The sequence below is a fragment of the Rhyacophila brunnea genome, unplaced genomic scaffold (assembly GCF_057557595.1).
Source record: "Rhyacophila brunnea isolate RB1 unplaced genomic scaffold, BYU_Rbru_1.0 scaffold_6, whole genome shotgun sequence".
NCBI lineage: Eukaryota > Metazoa > Arthropoda > Insecta > Trichoptera > Rhyacophilidae > Rhyacophila > Rhyacophila brunnea.
In genome coordinates this window covers 11,502,294-11,530,036 of record NW_028233276.1, presented here as the reverse complement: position 1 = coordinate 11,530,036, position 27,743 = coordinate 11,502,294, and the positions used below count along the sequence as shown (strand labels likewise).

Genomic DNA, 27,743 nt, shown 5'->3' with positions numbered 1-27,743 from the left:
GATAGAAGAATATTTTTTTTCCATTATGATTTGGTTAGGCAGGGTGTAATGAATTTTAAAAACCTAACCAACGCCATCTGTAATATATTTTCTTAATTCAACGAAAACAAATAAGTATAACTGAAAAAGTGTGCACTATTTTTGTAGGATCGTCCATAGCATACCTATACTATTATGGTTTGTTTTAGGCAGGGATTAATTGAATTTTAAAAACTAACCATCACCATCTTAAAATTGTATTTTTAGTTCAATGAAAACAAATAAGTATAAGTAACAATGTTTAGTAAGTATGGACTATTTATGTCGAATCTTAACAGCCTACCTCCACCCATCGTCACTTGTACAGTATCTGCATAATATTCTTTATTCATTCTTTTTGGAGACGTTTTTTTAAAATGCATATTTGAAACAAAATTTGAATCTAAGTAAATTCCAATCCTTTTCTAAAGTATGAAGTTATAGACTGTAAACCAGGAGATGTCACCAAAAGTTGGGGCTTTCGAGATGTAGCTGTATATAGACGTATCTTCAAAATTCCTTGGACCAACAGGGTGACTATTATTGGTGTTCTCATTCGAATGAGAAAGGACAGAGAAGTTCTGCGTATCAAATCCAAAAAACTGCAGTTCATCGGTACAGCGTTGCAATTGTTCAACAAGATCTTCTTGTCTATGTGTTAAAACTATGAACTAACAAGCCCCTCCTGTTTTTAACCGCACTTTGACTACAGCGGCTTCCGGTTATCTCCTAAATCTTTTGGTCGGACAGTAACTTGACTTCCTGCCAGATCTAGAATTTTTGAATTGGCGTCTACTATTTATTTCCTTATTGTCGATTTATTTGTAGATTTTTGAGTTATTATTATGTTATAAAATAATTGTCGCCATCGTCATCCGACACATTCTCTTATCTCCCGTATTTTTTAATAGATCTGCAGCAAATGGTCAATAATAAATAATCAATATCTGTCTGTTAAAAAAATATTATTTCATTTTGTTTATTCCTTATAATAAATACCCCGTTTAAACGTGCATCCATTTACTGTGCACAGTAAGAAAATGTATGGGGAAACATGTATTATCCTGCAGTTGTCAAGATCGCGTGCATGAATCAAACAAGTTTGGAAGTTTCTGAATTGTGCTGCTTTTTTACGCGCAAGTTAGATCTGCGCCTGCGCAGTAGAACGACAATGGCGAACCTCCCGGTAAAAAAACGAACTACTCGTTTAAGGTTAACCGATTTTCAATACCCCCTGTCAAATAGTAGTATAACATCACGTCTCGCTTACTCTTAAAGAATGAGACTGGAGAGACAGTCAGCACTTTTACGTGTAAACAGTTGTCATGATAGTTTATAATAAGCACTATTGCCGACAGTAATTCCATGCAGGTGTACAGGTGCCATAATGTTATGGCTATACTTCAGTTGAGGCATGGTGATGCGCGGATTGTGCAAATAACGCGTGCCGAACGAAATATAATTTGTCATAAAAATTCAACATACGTCCATTAAATGTTATGTTTATTGCTATACCTATTACTAATAATAATAGTACATTTATTGACATGTTTTCTTTTTCAAGTACATTTTTTTAGTCATCTTTACACGATTTAAGAATATATTCATCCGACGCCATGACAAAACAAATCGACGTGCGCACACCTCGACTATCGGTCTCCGATTGGCGACGAGTGCGAAATTTCGTTGCACCTACTGTTGAAAATTATTTGCCGTTTCACTGAAGTACGCTCTTAAGTACCCAGGTATAGTACAAAATTGTTAAACGCGCTTGAGCAACTTCTAAAAATCACCAATATGGCGCCGCGTGTTCCAAATTCAAATATAAAGGGTAAGTATTTCATTTTGTTTACGAAATTCATCACTTTAAAAATAACGCCGATAGTACACAGGTAACTCACGGCCGCGTCGATTCCAGGGTCGGCGGGGGGCGGGGTGGCACCTCTCCGTGCGCGTGCCTCGAGCCCCTATTCGCCGGGCCTTTATCTGTTCGTGTTTAATAAATTTCTACACCAGCAGGTTGTTTCATTAACAATGTTTCCACCTTATCTTTCCTTTGTGGATCCACCGCGCCGTGTGGACGAAACGCGATACACTCACGCGCGTAAACAATTGAAGATCTTGGCATAAAAACATCAAATGTCCACTTTTTTCCATTTTCATTTTATTGCATTTCTATATTCCCTGTGTATGATTACATACAACTGTGCAAAGATATATTTAAAAAAAAAATCATAAGTCCCTCAAATCTGCTCTCCAAAATATGCCACTTTTCTAAAAACAGCAATAGTCCAGGCATTTTTGTGTGAAAACAGCAAAGGTCCAGTAGTTCTACACTTTTATCACCAGGCGGCGTTAATAATGTTAGTATACATTCCATACAATTTAGTGTCTGAGCTGTCAAATTATCCTTGATTCTTTTAATTATTGCTTTTTATAACGTTTTCTTATGATTTTTTTTAAATATTTTATCATGGATATTACTAGCATAGACATCTGAAACGTCTCGAAAGAGAAAAATTAACAACACCAAGCAACGTTTTTACCAAAACGGTGACTTTCATTATTGTTCAGTTGATAGTTCGGATCAGTTGAATAGGGTGGTATTGGATGCAATAAAGAAAATTCTAGGCCCTTCATTATAAAATCTAAAAAGACCGGAAAAGAGATTTTTTTAATATCAAATATAGGTTAAAACTTTGGCATTTTTCGGTAAAAATTTGTAGGCTAGCTTTGCGAACATTTCAGTTTCTCTCTGGGTTGTGGGATAGATTTAATGTAGTGAAGAAAAATCAAATGCAAGTCACGATTGCATTTAAAACAACATAATGGTGGATTAATTCCATTGAAAGGAGCTAAAAAAAATATATTTTAAAATGAGCTAAATATTTACAAAACTCAATAAATGCATCGTTTAATTTGTTGATAGTGAAGGTGTCAGACGAAGCTAATCGGTTTTCTTTTTTCGTGTTAACTATCAATTCATGGTGGAAATCCATTGTGTTAATGATTTAATTTAATAAAACACATTTTTTTAGTACTTATTCCACTTTTAATAAATAAATCTGGACAGGTTTCGTCCGCCTTAGAGGGACATTTTCAACTGTTGAAAACAGTTGGCAGAAAAACAGAGACGGACGAAACCATTAAAGTGGAATAAGTAGATAATAAAAAATGTGTTTTATTAAATTAAATCAATAATAATAATATGAAACTAATCATTATTAACTCGCACATAATTAAAACATTTTTTTAAATATTAAATTCTTGATTTTTTACATACATTGAAGTCGTTTGTTTATAGGTAAATAATATGTTCAAACCTTATTAAAAGTTGTATTATGATTAAAAAATAACAGAAATGTATATTCTTTATTTTATTTAATAAAATTATAGTTTTAGTCATACTATTTACATTTCGATCTTTTCAATTTTGCAATAAAAACAACAAATGTCCATAAATTGTGTAAAAACAGCAAATGTCACACTCATTCTTTTTTAAATATCTATTTAACCGAAATAAATTTAATATATTTTTTACATTCATATAGTGCATATAATGTCTCTCTATAATTCCTCATTGTTCAATTAATAAAATTTCTCTTGACAACCAAGATATTATGTTTTTACCCTCTCCTGAAAAAAAAGTGTTTTGTGACATTTGCTGTTTTTATGCCAAGATCTTCAATTCAGATCTGTACTTTGCAATAATTTATATCTTTTCTTTCACGATTTTTTGGCATAAAAAATACTAACTCGATACTTAATTATACTTCTACCAACTAAATTCGATTACAAAACATTACCCTAGTTTTTTTTATATTGATATAAAAGATTATATCATGATAAACATTGCAGATTAAGGCTATACCTCAGCTGAGGCATGATCTAAAAAGATCGTGACTAGGCGATGCGCGGATTGCGGGTCGCGGGTGCAAATGACGCGAACCGAACGAAATATAATTTGTCATAAAAATTCAACATACATCCTTTTTATGTTATGTTTATTATTATATTCGTAATAATAATAGTATATTCATTGACATGTTTTCTTTTTCAAGTGCATGCGGAACGTTTTTAAATCATCTTTACACGATTTAAGAATATATTCAGACGACTCCTTCACAAAAGAAATTGACGTTCGAACAGGTCGACTAACTCTCTCCGAATGGCAATGCACCTCAACGCAGCCTAAATTTCGTTTCACATACTGTTGAAAATTATTTGCCGTTTCACTTATGTACGCTCTTAATTAATAATATGTCATAATAGCGTTTAGACATGAATTTATAAAACCGCGTTTGTTGTCGAAACAGGCCGAACTCTTGGATAAACGTTTGAAGCCCCAAGTTGACTCCTCCATACTGCTTGGTCTTCTACTTGCCTGTTTTTTGCAATACGTGGTGTGTTCTTCTCGTACCTTCGTTCTTCTTCTAAACCAGTAAACGTGAACTTCGTATTATTACATTGTCGCAAATATACCCACTGTTATTTTACAAGTTTTTCTTTCAATAATGTTTTCTCTACTCGCGAGGTGGCTTCATCAAAATCTACGATGTCGACACGTCTTATTTAAATGGCGCTTTCATTTGTTTTTGATATAGAACAATAATTATTCTGTTTTTATTATATGTCAATATTTTTAAAGCTACTGGAAGCTACTAAAATTGTGTGGTTGGGCAGGTTAAGCTCAATATAATTTCATTTTAATAATATAGTTTTGCATTTTACCAATTTTGCACAAATAAATACGTGGCAATCTGCCTCCTTATATAACAACTAGTAAAAAATCCTTTTTTACAACAAATTGTTTTATGTTTTTTAACGTAGTTTATCGAATAATCATAAATATTTATTATTTTATATGCTAGATTTATTAAATTATATTGTAATAATAATGCTTTGATCTAGTTATCTATTTAAATCATTCATATATGTGTGTGCCTGAGGCTTAGAAATATAAAAGCAATTTCAATTTTCGAAAATGGTGACAAGTCATTAAAAATATCTTATTTCTTTCGTATATGTATAATTTCTTAAAAAAGTATTTTTAAATGTGCTTTGTATATTATATCACATTTTATTATAGTTTTATTATGAAAAATATTGCCGATAAAAGAGAAATGAGACATATTTATTGACCTGCTAACATTTTATAAAAATTTAGACTGCCGTTTTTGTTTATAGATAGATACCCCATATTTATAAAACAATATATTATACTTACATTTCATCATAAAACTGAAATGTTTTGTAAAATAGCCGTTTTCAAAAAATCAACCATATTAGTGTAATGTAATAATATATTGTTTGAATCTTTCACGTTTGTTTATTATCGTAATAGGTTTTCTGGTCGTCACCACGTCCTCCCTCTTACCTTGGCGTTTCTCTTGAGATTCTCTTCAGAATGGCATCTGCAACGAACCCGAAACGACGATAAAAGAAGATCACGCGTATTAGTGTACATATCCAATTAATTGCTAAGAAGAATTGCATCATCAGGCAGATTTAGAAGATTATTAAACAATAATTGTTAATTCGTCGATGACGTTTCATAAATCGGATTATAGTGTCTCCTTCAGACTTTAGAATATTTTAGTTTTACCTACCGGAATTGAATTAGTTACGACAACGGATTTTTCTTTTTATCTATTTTTTAATAATGCCAACTAATGTTTGCATTTTACATTTTAACATTTTTCATCTGCGGTCGTCGTTTTTTCGTGTATCAATATTTAAATTAAATGCCATCAATAGGATAGCGGTAGAAACTCTAATGCCACTCTCACAACAGCCTCGATTTGTTCAAAAGAGCAAACAGCAGTCATTAATTTCCCAGTTCCGCTCTGTTTTGTAGCCAACAATCGCAAGTTCACACGCACCTGTGTTTGAAAGCGAGGTCCGCGAACAAAGTACAAAGGGATACCGTACCTACCCAGTCGTTGTTTGAAGAGGACTGTCAGCCATTGTCGCTTTATTTGCATTGCGTCATTCAAATCCCGCTTGTTGCTTTCGGGGACTGCTACAAATCGCCGCGCCATTGTTTTGTGTCTACACAATATATACACGTATCGCACCTACCTAGTCCACTCCTGACAATTCACCGCTGAGTGACAGTGGTAGATATTCATCCATCAGCCTATTTAATAAAGAATTGTTTTATAATATAAGAACACCTACATAATAATATATTATAATCTAAATGTTGAAAGTGTACATATAAATAAATATCCGCAGTAAGTACATTGCCGTTCAGCCAGTCATATGTTAGCAAGTGCGAGACCCGATTGAAGCATACACACGAGGCCACAATTTATTATTATTATGGTGACATGTAAATTGTAGGTAAAAACGTTTCACCGTGGCACAGTTGGCCAATTTTATTAGTTTCATGAATGAAAACCTAACCTAACCTAACAAATAATTTAGTTTATCGGCTATTTTTTAAATCTGTTTGCTGCTGGATTCCTGTGTTAACCGATAAGAACCGTGTTTTATTTAGACACAAATTTTATGTCGTTATTGATACTGTATACTTACGACCCAAAAGGGTTGGACGGTCTTTATATACTGACATATATTTCCGATACAACATTTCACGGTGAAGTGTGATACGGTGAACTGCATACGTACAAGTTTCTGGACACATACCACTCAAATAGTGATTGGCGTCCCCGCCCCATGTCTTATTTTTTTTTAGAATTAATAATAACCATGTCCTTGCTTTTTCGTACAAGGTGGTTGTTAGTAATTTTGAACAATCACAAACCACCCAGGCTTTGAGAAATACACATAAATATTGTGTCCTGACGGGGAATCGAACCCAGAACTCCCGGGTGGAAGGCAAGCGCCTAACGCACTGCACCACGAGGGCCGCCCCATGTCCTATTTTAAAAAGAATCTGTATCAACAAATTACCTACTGGTTACATAACAATTTACAAGACATTTTCATAAAACTTGTAACAATATTATGATACATATGTATTTCACTTGTCACTCTTATCGAAAGATTTAAACTTTTGCAGTACATACCTAACGACAAAATTAAAAAATTGAATATTGGCAGATTTTCTTCATTCAACAGTACTGTTTTCTATTGCATGTTTTATTATGCTGATAGGATAGTTTTGAAACTATTTTTCAAGTTTACTTTAGACATCCTTCATTAGAAACACGTCGTACCTATCGATTTTACCCGAGAATTTTATAATTCTACTGTACGAGGGCCTCGCGTCTTAAATGTTTATTCAAAGATTTGACACCAATTAAAAACCAAATTTAATCTATCGTTTTATAAGTTTTGTTTCTTTTTCTTGACACAACCGAAGTGACCCCAGAAAGCGTGAGGTCCAATTGGGATCAATTGGTTCAATCGCACTAAGACCGGGAACCTGCTTAGAGGTGTATTTGTTATTCGACGATTTAACTAATTCAATTAGCATTTACAGTCATCCCTCATTTTTACATCGTTTGTCTTAGCTCGTATTCTTATTTGTCCGGTACAAATCCTGCAACCAATTTTTAACTAACTTTCCGACTGGTCAGACATTTGAAACTTTTAGTATATATCAGAACACGATGCCAATGCATTTTTAATACTTTTAGCCATCTTTAAGTAGAATTGAATTCATTTTCAGTTAATTCTGTTTTGTATGAAAAGTTATTTCGACACCATTATTGGTTGCTAAGCGGATTGTCCTAGCAACTAAATTATTAATATATACGTGCGTTACTATGGAAATCAAAATGAAATGTCAATATGACATTTCAGTATTCTATGATCGTCTAAGCTAGTCAAGTCAAGTTTATATGATTCAACATAAAATTTGAAAACGTTGTATATAAGAAGTTCTTTTTATCTTGTAATTATTTATATATATACAAACAATTTCCTCTTAAGGTGAGATAGTGGCAAAGTTTCTATCCACAGAACAGATTAATAAATAGAATTCCGATAGGCTATATCCCAATACAGTACATTTTGACGTAAGGTTTTGAATGTGTGAGTGTCCTACGAAAATTTACCACGTATTATAGACGTGCAATAGTGTGTGTTGCAACCTTCAATACACATATATTAAATGAGCGTCATTGCATAAACCGAGAGCAGTTGTCAGAATTCGACGTATCGTATGACGTATTCTTGACACGTGTTTAAGTTTATCCCGTATTCTTCCGCACACGAGATCGGTTGCCTGCTTCTCCACACCCGTTAGGGTTATTTCAGTTCCCATTATTTCTGAGTTTCCTGTGTCTACCTGTGATGTCACGGATCGAAATACGTACACGTTAACTGCCCAATGAATTTGAACGTTTTCAATTTGGTAAGGACATAATAGGTCGGCAAACTGTTATTTATTAAAATCAACCGTTATTTATTTTAAAAAAGTCTGTTAATACAACCCAAAATAACCTTTGTTGGGCTTATTGTATTCCGCTGATAAAATGTTTACTTCAAATTTATCAAAAGTTTAATATTATCATTGTAATACGTTATTTTAGTAACTCCTTTCAAATAATTTCACAAGTTTGGTTTATATAATGATTGCGTATCCCTATTATTTTCAATATATCATGTCATAACTGATAATTACATTTGACTACAGATTGTTGTCTTTTCATAGTTTTGTGTAAATATTTGCTCAGAATTATTATTAATGTGTGTTTGTGTATCGGGGAAAGTTTTCTCTTCCAAAAACAACATTCTCGTAATAACCTCTCGCTCAAAAGCTTTCAAAGATGCCTATCTTCCCCCATTCTCCGAATTCCGAGACATCTCAAAAGTTTTCGATATGTATTTACTACATTATCTCACTGTTTGTAATCGCAGTAAAATATTATATTACAAGATAATAATATAATATGTACATTTTCTTCGCGTAATATTTACACATACGTAACGGTTACACGCCTTTATATTTCGGGAATACAATATTATTGTATGAAAAACCTTGTGTCATATTCATACCTGTATTTTCCACAGATCTACTGGGCCTATATTGTCATAATTGACATTGGAACAGTAAACATGAAAAATAAGTAATTTGATTCAGAGAAGAAAAGTGTTTTTCCAAATTACTACGAATTAAAAATTATTTATATAACAACAATATCGATTATTTTCACTTTTAATATCAGTTTAAATAGTCGGAAATATTCGATTTATTAGATTTTGATTAAATATTGTGTGGTTGTTATTACAATGAAGTACCTACCTAATACTGTAAACATTGTTTTTCTTTTTGGAGTCCTCCGTACACATTGAGATTAATGCAGACCTGTTCATATCGTGGGTATAATATCATTGTTATGTACACACTCGTTAAAAATATTCACATAATTCGTAGCTTGGAAAAAACGAATCAATATTCTCAGTACAATTTCTAATATTGTACAATGTCATTTGTAAATTTTGACATTTAAAAAAAATATAATTTATTTTCATATCGCAACTGCCACCTGGTGATAGTTTTAAAACTAAAATCATTGGTTTTGTTCTGTTCGTATTGCGACTAATGCAACAGATGGCAGTGTTGGGGATACATAAATCATTTTTATAGCTACTGATTTCTTGATGATAATAAAATATAATATATTATTAATATATATTAATAAACAAACTTATGGTGTAAATTAATCCCTATTTGTTTTATTGAAGATTGTATGTAATTGGAATTACTAAAAAATCCCTCAATTTTCTGACATCGGTTTAATACCTTCCACGACAGTTTTTATGTCGCGACTAGTTTATAAATAGTATGACTTTGGCTATTTGTTTTTGCCTAATTACTTCCCGACATGTCTATATTGATTAATCAATTCGTTCATGGACAGAGGGATTGTTTTTATTAGTTCGACTGGTCACGGCACAGCCTCGAATGTCCAATCGAAACATTGCCAATCCAATTTAATTGGCCGTGATTGGTTAATCTGGCCCGGCAATAATTGAATGTGGGATAAAAAAAACGGGTTAAGAATTAGGTACCTACTGCCCTAGGTCCTAGATAGTTCTGAAGCTGTTTATACTCACCACACACAACTAACAGCTATAAAACTGGAAATTGATCGATAAGAAATTATCATTGTTATGTTGGTACCTATTTGTATACTTCTTCTATATCATTACATCATTTATATTATTTGTCTTGTTTTATCTATTTTTGTGTCTGTAACGCATGAGAGAAAATATGTGTGAATGTGTAGGAGAGACATTTATGCAAATGGGTAAAGTGAGAGACAACACACAAATAACGCAAATTATAAATTCCAAATGAAGGAATCGTTTATTTTAATCGACTCGTGAAAGAAATTAAATGTTAGGTACAATACGTGTAAGGCTATACCTCAGTTGAGGCATGGTCTAAAAAGATCATGGCTAGGCATGCGCGGATTGCGGGTCGCGGGTGCAAATGACGCATGCCGACCGAAATATAATTTGTCATTTAAATCCAACATGCGTCCATTTAATGTTCTGTTCATTGTTCTATTAGAAAGCGGCCGTGCATATCCACGGTTGTGCATATATGACGGGTGGTGGTGGGCACTTTAACGTATGTTCTATTAGTAACAATAATAATATATTAATTGACATGTTTTCTTTTTCAAGTAAATGGGTAACGTTTTTAGTCATCTTTACACGATTTAAAAATGAATACCCCCATCGCCATCACGAAACAAATTGACGTATTCACACCTCGACGTTCGCTCTCAGACTGCTAGCGAGTCCAAAATATCGTCGCGCATACCTATAGTTGAAAATTATTTGCCGTTTCACTTAAGTATCGCCTTAATAATTTCACAGATATCTACTCACAGAGCAGTATATTATACGAATCGTTACATATATAGACAATATAGCATGACAATATTACAATTCTTTTATGATAGATTGGCGGAAAGTCGAATAGGAGACATTTTTTTAAAAATTATATACTTATGTCTGAAAACGTCATTTTCTATAAAAATGTGCTCGATCACCGCCAAGTTGGCAATGGCTCGATTCAAATTCTAGAGTGGATAAACCGAATTTTCTAGTGATAATTTTATTTATGTTGCAGAACTAAGCCACATCCATGAATGTTGTAAATTTTTTTTTTACCTTACTTATAATGTCATCATAAGTCATAAACCAAAAAAAACTCAGGTGTTTCATACCGACATAGAAGAGCTATCGGGAGGCCTTCATGTAAAAGTGTATCGACCCAGAATGATATGATGACGAAACGAATAATTAAATACTTAACCAAATTAATATGTCATTATAAATCATAGCATTTTTCTTGTTAATTTATGCCACACAAATTATTTGCAAATTTAAATGTTTGAAAGGTAGGTACAGTCAACTTGACAGACGGCTGTCAGATCGCTAACGATTACTGGCTATCGCTTTCATGTTTAATTACTTATCAGTGGCTAAATTTTAATTACAATTAATTGATCTAAAATTTATCTTAAATAATTATTTAATGAATAAGATCAAACTCTACCACTGTTTCAAAATTAAACGAAATAGTAAAAAGGTTTTCTTTTGCGTAGGTAGTAGGTACCTACATCTTAGTATGTTGCCAAAGTTTAAAAAAAATACACATTATGGACTGTACCTATTTCAATATTATCAATCGCTACCGTTTACCAATATCCGGTCCCTCGACCGTGGTTTACTGATTTCCGGCCATTTTTAAATACAGTAGCTTTTATTGGACATTTCATTAAATAATAATGTTTACCTTCGTAAGCGAATTTGCTCTTCTGTGACTCATTATTTGTCTATGTTTCAATTTACATAATATTGTAAGATTTTTTTAATACTATTTTACCGGTATACTATTAATTTTACTTTACCTCTACTTTACCCTCTACAAGCGCACCTGGCCCAGAATGCCTTTCGTTCAGGGATGGACAGGATATTGAAAGTGTGACCAGCTTCAATTATAACTGAGGGTGTTCATCACGGAAGATCACCCTCCGCAACGAGTGCTGGCTGTCGCCATCAGAATGGAAATGGATGGGACATTGTTCAACTTGATATGGAATGTCTGGGACTTCCAGTTATGATAGGTCATGCTCAAGTGTCACTTTGTATTCTGGCAGGTCCACTTCATGGTAGCGAAGGATGACTAGAACTAGAGCAATTCTTCAAGACGCTGCGTTATATCCATATGGCTCCAGTTAACCAGCGGATGTGGATTAAAAATCAGTTAAAAAGTAGTTGACATGTCATCATTTAATTGAATATTATCAATGTAAAAACAATATAGGTACTAACATCGACTATATTGAATCATCCTCGAAAATTAATCCGAAACTGGCTTCTAGCGGTTTTTTAACAAAGACTGCAGCACAGACAAATATTACTTTTTGTTTAAATAGTATTATAAACGTCCAAAATTACTTGGCCTCATATTCCGATAAGTCAATATTTATGTAATGCCGTACGCCGGGAATTGGCAAATGAAGGTACTCGACTAACGGGTCTTATAGTAGGAATCGCCTGATTTTGATTCACGAAAATTAACATTGAACGTTTATAGAACAATACTGTAAACCGCACGCTGTTTGTCTTGATCTGTAAAATATAAACTGTTCTCCCAGCAAGTTTGTTTATTGGACTCGCCACCACTAGATATTTGTATGGATGATGGATCTCAATTATTATAGTATGGTCGCAGATGTCAAATATGTATCCCAAACTCAGTTTTTATTGAGTACATAGATATTATTATGTTTTAATTTTTCACTTAAAATAATGTCAGAATCGAATAAAAGTCTAAAATAACTATATCAGTTTCTGATACGAGACTCATTATTTTGCTTGTGGTTTGTTAAATAAATCAGTCGTATTATTTTTCTCTAAAATAGATCATAATCCTTACTTTTACGTATTCTAGATATTCATTAATTTCTTGTATTTCCTAAGTTCTGTTTTCTTTACTGGAAAAACGCTGCCCATCCGACAGAAAAATGTTTTCATAAGAAGCGACACATGTTTTTATTGGATCGGAAAAATATTTTTTTAACGATACCCTATATTTTTTACTTTTAGAGTTATCTTATTGAGAGGCCATGAACACGTTATTAAATAACATTATATCATCGAATGCTAGAATGTTACACGCTACAGCTGTTTATATATAATACACATCCCTTATTATGGTTATATTTTTAAAAAGGGCAGACGTATCAAATAAATTAAGTTACATAAACCGTAGCCTCTCTGTTGAGTCCAATGAATTCGGACTGCAAAAAAAAAATAATTAGACTGCTGGCACTTTTCTTTCATTGGGAATTTGAAAAAATAAAATAATCTAGAAATAATTAGCTATAAGAATGTTTTTCTGTTTGGTGAAAACTTTTAAATGAAATTTTCTTCTTTTATAAGTTTCAAACAAATCTCAAAGTATAGGTTTTCAGGCGAACACGAAAAGGAGGCAGTGTAGGTCGAGCAAAGCTTTGTTACTCCAGTGGATCGTAGCTTTATTTCGTTAACAAATTTCCAAGGCCTTTGCTGGGGGTCAGAAACTTTAAACTTTCGTATCAGTTACCGACTGATACGATGAAGATTTGTTTATTAAAGTGAGTGTATGTGCTTGTTTTTTAATCGTTCGTATTTGAAAGTTTTTAAGTACCAAAAGCTCTGTTATATAACATCTTTTTACTTTGTGATAACACAAACTAATATAATATTATTCTTCACTTTACATCAATTTACTTCTGAACTATTTTATTATTATCATTTTCCATGTATTATAAAAATAATATAGGCCTTTTTTCTTTTATAGCCGCGCCATATTATGGTATAATAACACGAGCATACTCGCTGATTCACGACAATAGCCGAGAACAATCGTCAACCGTATCAAAATAGAAGTTACTACAACGATCCAGTTTTTCCTTTCGATAATTCGTCAAATGATTATTTTCCGACTGTCTTTCTACTCACTTTTCACTCTCTTGAACTTTGTAGATCTCTTCTGCTCTCGAAACTCTTTTGCCTGTTATCACGAGGGATGGTTTCCAATCCTGGTGTCCTAATGAATTTGAATTTACATCCGCCTGTCAATTACCTACGTGGTCGCGGCCATGATTTATTCTGAATCGGAACCGTTTCTTCGTGTCAAGCCTATCAGGCACCATTAGCGAGCGGTGCAAGACTAGCCAATGCGCTCCCCAAAGACGTAGACATTTTTGGTGACGTGCTATGTATTTAAAATTTTATAATTCTGTCTAAAATTGTACTTAATAAGTACCTACGTTTTTTTAATTATTATTATTTTATATATTCTCTTCTTCACTCTTCTGAGGGTAATATTTGTTAAATGTAAATCTCATGCTGTGCACGTCTTGAATTTAGATGTGTTATGTCAACAATGAATGGTTTGTTTTCTTAAATAAATAAATATAACTATTGGATCATCTCGACACCAATAATTAATTGTTGTGATTGGTTTTTAACATTCACGGTTTTCAACGAATAATAAGTCAACCAAAAATATATTTTGATCAGTTTCGTATATATATTTATATTATTGGAGATTTTGTTTCGGATATTTTTGGCCATTCTCGTTTATCTTGCGTCCCTTCTGTGACGGATTGACATGTAGGCGACGCCCTACGCATTTTCCCTACTTGATATACCATGTCAAAACCGTATCTTCATTGAACACAAAAAATGCGACTTTCTGCTATTATTTGTGGTAACTTTTAATAGTCGTCTTATGCGCAGAGCATTATGTACAGGGTACTACTTCGACTAGTAATATTATGTTATCCATAGATAAGTAGGTATATGCAGTTGCAGATAGTATACAGATAGTATACAGATAGTATACAGATAGTATACAGATAGATACAGGTAATAATTTCAGACTGGAACAAATGCAACCGCCTCTGATGAGACAATCGCTGCCTGGCTAAAATATTTATATCGAAGTTTTTTCCACACATGTACATCGCGGAGGCAACCGATATTGGCAAATTATGTCACCAATCTAATACCCCATTTACACTTGCATGTATTTACTGCTGACAGTACCTATTATCGCGGCTATAACAAGAAAACGCACGTGTAAACATGTAAGTTGCAAGATTGCATGCGTGCGAGATCGCATGAGTTCGGAAGTTTCTGAATCTTCACGCGACAGTTACGCAGTAGTGAGTAGAACAATAGTGGCGAACCTGCCGGTAAAAAATGAACTTTACTGCGCAGACTCATTTTGAGGTTAAATGATTTTCACGACCAGTTAATTAGTACTAAATAATGACAACATCGCGTCTCGCTCACTCTTGAATAATGAGATTGGCGACAGTCAGTAACGTTACGTTGAAACAGTTATTATCGCGATAATTTAAAATACACACTACTGCTGCAAGTAAATTCATGCACTTGACATCATACACCATCGACTCCTACTGAAACCCACGTACTGGCTTAGTAAACGAACTTGCGATGAAAATCGGCTGTGCTCCGTACAGGCTTTTATTTCATATCACAACTATTCGCCGTTCATTTAATAAAAATGATTTCTCCAATCTAAAAGGCAAGGTTTTTTGTAACATGGACGGTGGCAATGGAAACATTTCAGTTGAAAATATCTGTACAGGGAGTGTTGCAAAAAAAAAATAAGCTGCATCGACTAGGCACTCTGCAGAATAAACAACGAAATTCTGCGATGAAAGTTTTTGGGAGTTCACTCTGTGAGAGGAAATGGATGCGAGCAATAAACAAAAGCTGATAGAATTTGTTCCCGGCATACAAGTCTTTTTTTAATTCCGTAGCAAAAGCAATAGTATGTACTTACTCCTAGATAAAGTGGGTTTATATGCGATAATATTTTGTGAATATGCAAATCCGACGCTGGATTACATAGTCGTGTATCCACGTTCAGTTCACTACCTATGTTTATACTCGTACAATCAATATTGTAGGCCAAGTGCTGGACATCGGAATAAAATTATATTAAAGATATGTATGTATGTACCTATCTTTTTTATTTAATAATTTGGTTGAAGAGCTGTTTCACATGGCGTTTGAAACATTCTTCGCTAACAAATTCTTACCCATAATTCTTCCCACGCACAATGTTTACTTCACAGTTCTCCGGCAGGAAAATTCTTCATCAGTTATAGTGAAAAAAATATCTTTATAAATATGGTAATATTTATTTATATTGCCATTCTTAAAGATTGCTTTATATTTGTTTAAAACAGTTTAAAAATCTTACATTAATACCTATGAGTCTATTCTATACTTATCGACCGCTAAAGTGATAAATATTATCAAACTTAGGGTAAGTTTGTATCAAAGTATTAGCACGTATTGTAACAATTACAACACGTTGGTTATAAGTGTTGCAATAAGTGCTGTGTTTTAACAGCAGCAAGAGAGGTGCTGTTAAAATATAGCACTTATTGCAACAATACAACCAACTTATTGTAATTGTTACAATAAGCGCTAATACTTTGATGCAAACCTACCCTAAGTTTGATAATATCTATCACTTTATCACATTAGCGGTCGATAAGTACAGAATAGACCCACTAGTGTGTTTCGGAATGCTTAATCTTTTTTCGCTATGTGGCGTGCGGTGATTTTTAGTTGGAGAGATGCTATATATATATTTACCTACTTACTGTTTGCTGCATATTATCTGGTAGGGATTTTGCAAAAAAAAAAAACAGTTTTGGAGGGCGGGCGATGTAGTAACAAAATAGTATAGGTATGTGACATTCTTTAAATATTAACGACTTATTTAAAGTTACAATAGAATTGCTCATAAAATCCATCTATTAATAGTTTATCAATTATTTCTCTGAGCACGCTTCTCGTCTACCGCATCCATCCACGTATATAATATAATTATGTCGTTGTTTAAGGGGGGACATGCTCGTCGAAGGTCAAAATTGAGTTTTTATTGTATATTCAAACCATGATCCTGGACACTCCTTAAACGTTGTAGATGATCTATTTATATAATTTTGAAGCCTTATTATCCTTTATAGTTATTTTAAACATTTGATGACTGCATGAAGTATTTTTGTTACATAAAATAGTATTCTTTTAAACCTCTCGCTCTAATGTTTTAGAATATAGTCATATTTCGGTACATAACTGTGCAGTGGTGTTAAGATTTTTTACATTTATTAATTTTTAAACGCATTTATAAAACCATTAGCATAATTTATTATGAGATAATTTTTGTAAAATATTCACGATAAAAAATTATATTGATAATCTCTGTGATCCCAAATTTGACAAGAATTAGGCATTTTATTATTCAAAAAATCGGCAAGATTAACACATTTCAAGATGATTCTAAAGATATTTATTATAAGCTAAGTCTTTGACTATTCAAGTGTGATAAACATCTTATGAATAATGATTGCTTTATAATAATTATTGACCTAAGAATAAGGTAGTGTTTTTTTGAAATACGCCATTTCTTTTGTCATTCCCTAGTGGTTAAGCTACAACATACGGCCGTAGCCATAAAATGACAAACTATAATTGAAGTAGGGAGTAAAATGATATTGACGCGCGTGTTTGAACATGTACCGTTAAAAAAAAAATAAAAAAAAAATCGGTTAAGTACATGTTCAAACACGCGAGTTAACATAATTTTACTCCCTACTTTAATTATAGTTTGTCAATTTATGGCTACGGCCGTATGTTGTAGCTTAACCACTGGGGAATGACAAAAGAAATGGCGTATTTCAAAAAAACACTACCTTATTCTTAGGTCAATAATTATTATAAAGCAATCATTATTCATAAGATGTTTATTACACTTGAATGGTCAAAGACTTAGCTTATAATAAATATCTTTAGAATCATCTTCAAATGTGTTAATCTTGCCGATTTTTTGAATAATAAAATGCCTAATTCTTGTCAAATTTGGGATCACAGAGATTATCAAAATATTTTTTTATCGTGAATATTTTACAAAAATTATCTCGTAATAAATTATACTTATGGTTTTGTAAATGCGTTTAAAAATTAATAAATGTAAAAAATCTTAACACCACTGCACAGTTCTGTACCGAAATATGACTATATTCTAAAACATTAGAGCGAGAGGTTTAAAAGAATACTATTTTATGTAACAAAAATACTTCATGCAGTCATCAAATGTTTAAAATAACTATAAAGGATAATAAGGCTTTAAAATTATATAAATAGATTATCTACAACGTTTAAGGAGTGTCCAGGATCATGGTTTGAAAATACAATAAAAACTCAATTTTGACCTTCGACGAGCATGTCCCCCCTTAAAGACTTTTCATCTTGTAGATGGATTTAACTTTATTCAGGTAAATGCATCGCCTACACGTAAAATTTTTGAATTATCAATTCATTGAACATACATATTTTAAAACACTTCTGGTAAATATATTACGAATTGAAAAAATCTTTTTGAAAAAAATACGACACCCACTTGGGTTTGAACCTGCGTCTCTCAGGAATCGCGCCCATGTGCACTGCCCACTATGCTATAGGTAGCATATCTAATTGCGACGAATTTTAACTACTTAATACTTCTTACAATACTCTTTGAAGCGCTTTCTAAATTGTACTAAATTATTGTGTTACTAATTTGCAATCTGATTATATATTTAAATCAAAGTAATTAATTACCTTTATTTTATTACTACCAAGATTTTAGTTATAACGTACTAGAACTTGCTAATTATTAAATTAAGAGACGCAGTCCTGCTGGGTGTCGATTTTTTTCAAAAAGATTTTTTCTATATTTCCAAATTACTTATGTATCTCCAATAGAAAAAATGTTGCATTCTTAAATCTTGTAAATTATTCGTTGATAAAAAAATTGTTAATTATACATTCATGTTAACTTTGTCTAATTAATACAATGTCTTTCAATCAGAAATTAACAGTTAACACCATTAAAGTGATTATTAATAGTATAACTGTTGTTATATTTCATATAGGTACAAAAATGTTGCGTAATTATTTTTTTCTCGTAGGTATCTAGTATATATGCGGCGAAGAATTTTCCATGTGAAAATATGTCCCGAATGAGACTATAACCCAGCGATACTCAACATTTTAACCGCATGCGGCCCTTTAAGCTTTTATGTGCGGCCCGAAACACATTTATTATCAGGAATTTCGTATATCTTGAGATTCGTTTCGACTTTGACGCACAGATAGTGACACCCGAAGAGGATTATCATTATGGTCCACATCAGATCTGGTATAAGAGTGTTGCTAGTGCACACGATTAATTTAAAAAACACGCATACTTTTTAGAATCTCAAAAATGTTTTGTAAAAAGGGGGGGTTTCATTTTTTTTTTCGTCACACCTGTAGTGATGCGGCCCGCGTTACTTTACAAAAATATATGTATTTGGCCCGAACAAAAAAAAAAAAGGTTGAGGATCATTGCTATAACCCATAACCATCGCAATCCAAGTGGTGTCGGGTTTTGTTAGGTAGGTTTATTATTAATATTATTATCCATGTATCCAAAAAAAGATTGTGGATTTATCATCCAATAGTATAATATTAGATTCCTCCACTGTAGGTATGTAGGTTTCATCATTGTCTTTTCAGTAATAGGATATGATTATATACGGCTGCAACAATCATTTTCTTTTCCCGATAATAAATCATAATATAATACCATTTCTCTGAATATAATATATTATCTCTTTGTCGAAAAATAAGTTCACCGTAATTTTGAAATACAATACAAGTTCGACAATAATGAAACTTATAAGAGAACAGTATGCAGGGCGCAACCGTGTGTTTGGGAGGGTTTTATCCGAAAACCCTTTATTCCTGTTTTTAAATAATTAATTTTATTTGAGTATTTATGTTCATGTTGTTTTTCAATGTATTTATTGTATCAGATTCTTTTCATCAAAAATCGCGAATTACGAATGAACGTATTATATCGTTTTTTAAATTCTTTTACGCGTTGTTATGGGTTGGAATTATTAAAAGATATTATTATTGTATTTAATGTAATCCTTTTATTTCCGCTTTATAACACAAAATCACATAACTTGTTATTACTGGTATACTAATGTAAGGTTGAATATTACTAGGTACAATATGTGTTTTCTGTTGGAAGTCCGACTGAAGAGTGTTTTATATATTGGAATACTACTAAAAAGGGAACAATAAAGATGATGCATCGAACTTAAGAAATGAACAAGATTTAACATGTAAAAGAAACAATGAACTCATTTCAGCCGGTCGAATTCGACTGGCTGACTCACTAACAGTTACAGAATTTGAATGGCACATAACAGCGTAATCAGTAAAATACCAATTATAATGTATTATATCAGTTTCTTTTAGTTTAAAAAATAATGACTTCTTTCTATTTGTAAATATTCCTCATTTGTCTCACCTGTATTTTTATGCCTTCTTCTGTCAATATTCACCATCGTCAGTCTGAATCGATTTACTCTACTAAATGATGGAATCCTTTAACTCAATCTAATGTTGTTCGGTACCACCTACCGCATCATCATCATCATCGTCATCAGCCTGAATATATCCACTGCTGGATGAAGGCCTCTTCAAGTTGCTTCCACTTCTCTCGGTCCTGTGAATTGCGTTGCCACGTACTTCCGCAGAACTTTATCATTTCATCGATCCAGCGGCCTCTAGGTCTACCTTGTGGACGTTTTGTACTTCTTGGATACCACTGGATGACTAGATTTGTCCAACGATTGTCTCTTCTTCGAGCTATGTGTCCAGCCCATCTCCATTTAAGGCTTTTAATAAACTCTATTACATCGCAAACCCTTGTCTGCTTCCTTATCCACTCATTCCTCTTTTTGTCCTTTCGCGTTATGCCCAGCATGCACCTCTCCATACCACGTTGTGCTACTCTAAGTTTCGGGATATTTTCGCTAAAATAATCAATTATTTGTCTACATTTAGAGATATCTTCTGATCGTGTAAAGCAGTGGTTTCAACTTTATGTTACTACGCCTCCCTTTAAAAACATCTAATCTTGGCGTCTCCCCCCATCCCCGTTTATTTCATTAAATAATACACCTTTTTAAATAGTCAACAATGTACTAATAATACAAAAATTAAAAAAATATATAAAAATAAACAAAGTTTTACTACTTATATTACACTTATTAATTTTTAAATTAATTTGTTTGGTGCTTTAATGTAGTGTTTCCTAAATTAAACACGGGAGTTATCATTTAAGTATATTAATTATCATCAAATTGAAACGCACATCCACATATTTAAATTATTTAATAGTCCTGAAACAAAGCAAGGCCGCAGGCGATTTTTTTATTGTGATAAAATAATGTGAAAAGTGCATCACCAAACTAACCAGGAACTCAGTAAATAGACTTTTGTTTGCTTCAGGCTGGCGCAGAAATCATTTAAAAATGGAAACATGACGAACTTATTTTTTTTGTAATTTTGATTTCCAAAGCTTCAATTTTTTATGGATGCCTTCACTTTGTCTTTTTAAATCAGTGAATGCATTAGTGGTCCTTGCATTGATTTATTCACTCATTTTTTTTAATTTCAACCAAATAGACAAGTTTAACAACAAAATTATCGTCTCTGAACAACTTTTCCTCAAATTTCAATATTATAATTTGACCCTTTTATTTCATTTGTTCACGAGATAGCCAGCGCGCTTCACAATAGTATAGAAGTGAGGTATTATAAAATTAGTCTCCATATTTTCAAACAGGTTTGCAAACATCCTTTTATAGGAGTGTTTTTTTATGTAGTTTATAACTAGCAGCCGTTTTATAAACCATGCATTTGCAAACTCCAAACCTGTGGCTACATTAATTGTGTTAAACTGTTCGCGCCTCCCTTTGCACCACTCCGCGCCTCCCAGCTTGGAAATCGCTGATGTAAAGTATTTTCTATTCAAAATAAATAAAAATTCGGAGTATTTTAATTCTGACTTTTGAGTCTACGGAGTTTTGGTGCGAAATTTTGTGTATAACCTTCATTGAATAAATTTGGCGCGATACGAATTTTTTTTTCAGCCCCCTTTGCTCTCTTATTCAGGTCGCACCACTGTGACTCGGTAGGCAGATAAGAATTGCCGTTGTTTTCAGTTTTGATTTATTTTCCAGCGGGAGATTAAAATAAAGTTACAGATATCGAGTTATCTTGCAATGTCGTTGTTTAGCGTGATAAATTATTACAATAGTCCCGCCTAACCTGTGGTTATATCTACATATAATTATAATAATATCTTACGAAGAAAGTAACCACATGCAGAGATGAAAATTATTGCCGTGTCATATTATTTATTATGCATACGAAAACTCATTTGATAAAATTAATTATTATTTCACTTATAATCTACAACGAGTATCTTCTTGGTATGTATGGAAAACTAATAATACTACGTAGGTACTAATAATAACGCTATACTTCAGCTAGGCCACGGTCTAAAACGATTGTGACTACGCGACGCGAAGATTGTGCAAACGACGCGTGCAGAACAAAACATAATTTGTCATAAAAATTCAACATGCGTCCATTTAATGTTATGTTTATTGTTCTATTATTAATAATAATAATATATTCATTGACATGTTTTCTTTTTCAAGTAAATGGGTAACGTTTTTTAGTCATCTTTACACGATTTAAGAATTAATTCCCCCGACGCCATCACAAAACAAATTGACGTGTTCACAGCTCTACTTTCGCTCTCCGATTGGCAGCGAGTCTGAAATTTCGTCGCACCTATCGTTGAATATTATTTGCCGTTTCACTGAAGTATGCTCTTAACTAATAAGTAGACAAGTCTTAAATCATTATATCTTATTTAAAAAAATATTTGTTATGGAATATTGGAGCTCGGATAGACAGTTTCTTAATTTCACCAATTTACAGGTAACAAAAACGAAAAAGATCCTGTTATGTGAAGAACATTTTTTCCTCCGCTAATAAACCACATTAACTCTGTTACTCCGAAAAAAAAATTTCTTACATGGTTAAAATTCTCGGATTTTTACAGCAAGCAGTATTCAATATGGAAAATCTTTTAACAATATACGCCATACGGTATTTCGATGATACAGTGATGGTTGTTTTTTCAGTGATGGTAAGATTTTACATCAAATAGAAGCGATATTATTAACAGTTTGCAAAATAGTCACACCAAACATAACTTTGTCATTCAACGAACCAATTTATTGTATGAGTGATCAAATATAAATATTTATGAATCTGGGTCAATGAAAAATAGAGCAGTATCGAGAAATGAAAACAAGAATTGAGATATCAAGGAGTGTTTTCACAAAATAAGACGCCCATTTAGCAATCGAAGCCTTTAAATATATCTGACTGCGTGTGGTTCGCTGTTATATTTTCACAATCCTGGAGGTATTGACGCTAAACTGAAGTCACGAAGAGTAAGTTGAGCTTTCAAAATGTGGCTACTTAGACACATCGTCAAAATTCCTTGACTGACAGGGTGACAAAACATGTTTACGTTCTCAAATAAATGGGCGTGGACCATCGATACTATCGTCATTATCTGTTTTACTTTTTTTTTTTAAACGAAACCCCACTCAGATACCACTCAGCATTAAATGAGTGACACACTTTAATGTGTATGTTTTTTTGTCAAAACAAAACAATAGAGCGATAATAATCGTCAGTATTTCCTCAATTATAACTAGATCAGTATGATGATCAGTTATGATTTGTTAATTGCGACAATATCTCTTGTAATATATGTACTGCATTTGTATTTGAAAGGTCAATGCATGAATCCTCACTCACTCATCGAGTCCGTCACGCGACGCACCACTATCGTCATGAGTCCTTTATTCGACGTAGCCAGCCGTCATTCCAGTCGAATCAAGTCTCTCACTGTCATCTCATGTATCAATAAACTGCTCTCCAAACTCCAACGACTTTATCTCCTCCACCTCATCTAACCCAAAAACATATTTTTATGTAATTTTAAATAAAGAACATTATTAAAAATAAATAAAGACTTATTATAAATATTCACAATACAGAACGGTTTTACTTACTTGTGTGTTTCCATACAACTGAAATGTACTTGAATTGTGGAATTTAATTGCTAATATAATGAACTGTAAATTAAATGATATTTTCATTAAGAATATAAAAAGACTAATCGTACATCTGAATAGTCTATTGTTCCATGTAATCTTTTATCCTGTCATATTATGAAAATCTTACGAATGCTATGACAGGCACTCCCCTAATTAGATATTATATTAATGAGCGAAATTATTAATCGCTGTGCCAACTTAATCAACGTAGGCTTATCTTATGTTTTATTAAATCATTTATTAATAATGGCATCCCGTTGAAGTAATAATAATAAATTCACCCCTCCCGGATTCGGTTGACATTGGCATTGTAAAATCACTTCGTTTTATAATGTTGGCCGCCGCGCAAACGGAAACCTGAAAAGTTTTTAAATATTCCGTTTTAACTTTTAATCTAAATGGAAATTACAGTCCTGTCGACGGCGGTCACTATGTTAAAAATATTTAAAACCACTTTTCTTGCTGATATTTTAAAAGTTTTCTGAAAAAACTTCCACTCTCTTGTTTAAACACGATATTAAATCTTCCATTTAGGAAACGAGTAATTTTATCTCATAGTTTTTACATGAAATGCAACAAAAAATCTATTTGCCTGCCTACAATTAATCTCATAAATTTGATAGAAAAGAATGTAAGATAAAAAATAAGTCACGAAATATTATTGTAACAGAGCAGCATGAAAGTAGGTATTTTTAGATCGATTCGAACCTGACCGAAGTTAAAAAATTAAAACAATTTTTAAATATAGAACATTAGAAACAAATGAAATGTATTTTCTTGTCAGATTATTGGCTTGACAATGAGTATGTAAATCTTTCTTCGGCGCGAGGAGACGATTTCTTAAAAAATCAGAAAATATTAACATTAATAACTAACAATCATTCCTCGTTAAAACTTTGTTACAAACCTCTTGATAGGCGGCCATTCGGCCAATGTCCACACCACCTTAAATATCCAATTATCAGGACTAGGGAATCCAATCCCGAGCCAAAATTCTGATCCCAGAATATCGGGATTACAATTTGACGATCCCGGGACTGGTCCCGGGATTAGCATTTTTTTCCATTGTTAATATAAAAAAATTATATTTACAAATAACATTGATAAAATCGGTCAAAAATAAATCTAGTATAATTTATACTATTTAGGACATTTATTGTTAATATTGTATACGTTCAATCCTGGAAATACATAAGTTTAATGAATCCAATCCCGAGCCAAAATTCTGATCCCAGAATTTGGGGATTACAATTTGACGATCCCGGGACTGGTCCCGGGATTGGCATTTTTTTCCATTGTTAGTATAAAAATTTTATATTTACAAATAACATTGATAAAATCGGTCAAAAATAAATCTAGTATAATTTATACTATTTAGGACATTTATTGTTAATATTGTATACGTTCAATCTTGGAAATACATAAGTTTAATGGAGTACATAATATTGTAATATAAATAATAATGTGAATTTAATATGAGATTGCTGTTTCTGATAGTAAAGGCTTAATGAATGGGTTAGCGAGATTTAAAATAGTAAACTAAATCATGGTAAAATAAATAAATATAAAGTAAATGAAAGAATCGGCAACTTACACAATTTACACATGGGTATAAATCAAACTTCAAACTCAGTTTATTTCTAATTTAGTTATTTGTTATTAAATTATAGTATTTTTTCTGTTATATATTCGTTTTTATTTTAGCTTCCATAAAAATTTATAAAAAAATCAATCCCGAAAGTTTCGGGATTATGTTTACCAATCCCGGGATTAGTAGGTATCGAAAATAGCTCGGGATTCGGCATCCCGGGATTGGAATTCCCTAATCAGGACTATGCTTTTTCGAATTGTGTTCACCTAAACTAGCACGTTATTATTTTTCTGCAATATTTACACAAGATTGTAGAATGTTAGATACTTTATTAAAGGGCAGAGCACTTACCCGGAAAGTAAAAGACGTGAGTTCGAGTCCCTCACTGTCCTATATCTTTTTTTTAGGATTTTTTTCATTAAGTATAATTCTGAAGTTTTTCTAAATCATGTACGAGTATCTTCTGATAAAACCGTTTGATATTATCAAAGTTCACTCATAATATCATAGGCCGTAGTCAAAGAAGATAACCATCATGGAGCCTAAGCCTGATAGATATTTTTTTCCATAGAGTGGCGTGGTGTTAAAATCCCGAATAGCCTACGCCATGCGTATGCTGTAATAAAGGCGCCTTTTCACGATACTGCTTGACGCTACATATAAATTATGTAGACGGTATCTTTATTTTGTTGTCGTTTTATGTTATTGACTGCACACGAGTATAAGAGCTAACCTAACAATTAGTGTGTAATAATTTACTCGAAGCTCTGGACATTTTAGTTGAATATTAAAGTAAGATGTAAATTAACTTTATTTCTGATTATATGTTTAATACTCGACAACCGTAAGTGCTGCTAAAAAATGATTTATTGTAAAAAAATAAATAGATGCTCGATTCGGAGACAAATTTATATTTGAGCTTACACGAAATTCCACAAATTAAATGTCATTAGTTAATTTATTTCCAATGCACCCTATATACTTAGCACACACCCAATTTTGATGTTACACACATCTAAGACAGTATGAGATTACTTAACTGGACTTTCAATATTTCTAAGGGTGTTGATTAAGCTTAGGATTGTGTTACAGTGCTATTAAATGCCTTATGAATATAATAATTCTCGAATGAGTTTCTACAATTCTACACCGACTCCTACGCCCTTGGAAACTATAGCAAATTATTCAACTTATCCATAATTTCGTCGATACATTTTTAACCCTCAGCCACCGGGTGCTAATAATTAACATCGCATAAATAACTCCCATAAAGTCCGCATCATTCCAAGTCGGCTCGTTAATAATTCGGGGCGAAATCTCCTCGGGTTACCCTTTCGGCTATATTACATTAAACGACCCTATTCTAGTTTTTCGAAAACTATTAACCAAAGCCACAAATACAATTATAATTTTATGCTGACTTTTATTTCAGTAAGTACATAAACATTAATCACAATAATAATATGTCTTATTGAAATAGTTACTTTTCTCGTGAATAATAGATTATTACGAGAATAACTGTTAGACTTCTTCTTAAGACATTAGTATGCAGTGGCGAAGGGTGGAGATAGGCTGTTAAGATCCGACGTGCACACTGAACGTTGTCAGTCATACGTGTTTGTTTTTATTGAACTACGACTACAATTTACAGATGGAGTTGGTTAATTTAAAAAAAAAATCGATTAAACCCTGTCTAACCAAACCATAATAGTTTTAGTATATTTTGAGCGATCTGACAGAATAATTTTGCACACTTTTTCATTCATTCTTATTTGTTTTCGTTGTATTAAAAATACATATTACCTACACAATATGTTATTGGTCAGTTTTTTAAAGTTCATTATACCCTGTTTGATTGTACCTAGCCATAGTATATAAAAATATTATTCTATCTATAAAATGTCCAAAAGTATGTATAATGTCATAATTTTAGATATGTTATGGATAAACGAGTATTTTTTGACTAGTATCTATTATGACTTGGTTTTCGCAGTTAAAATTCAATGAAACCCTGCCTAAACGAAACCATAATAGTTTAAGTACCCATGCAATGGGAAATTCGACAAAAATGG

General features: G+C 32.6%; 1 protein-coding gene across 9 annotated transcripts in view; it reads left to right on the top strand.

Moving 5' to 3' along the window:
* Positions 1 to 27,743, top strand: part of Dys (Dystrophin) — a 1,414,635-nt gene that overhangs the window by 1,208,236 nt on the left and 178,656 nt on the right. The window lies entirely within an intron of this gene.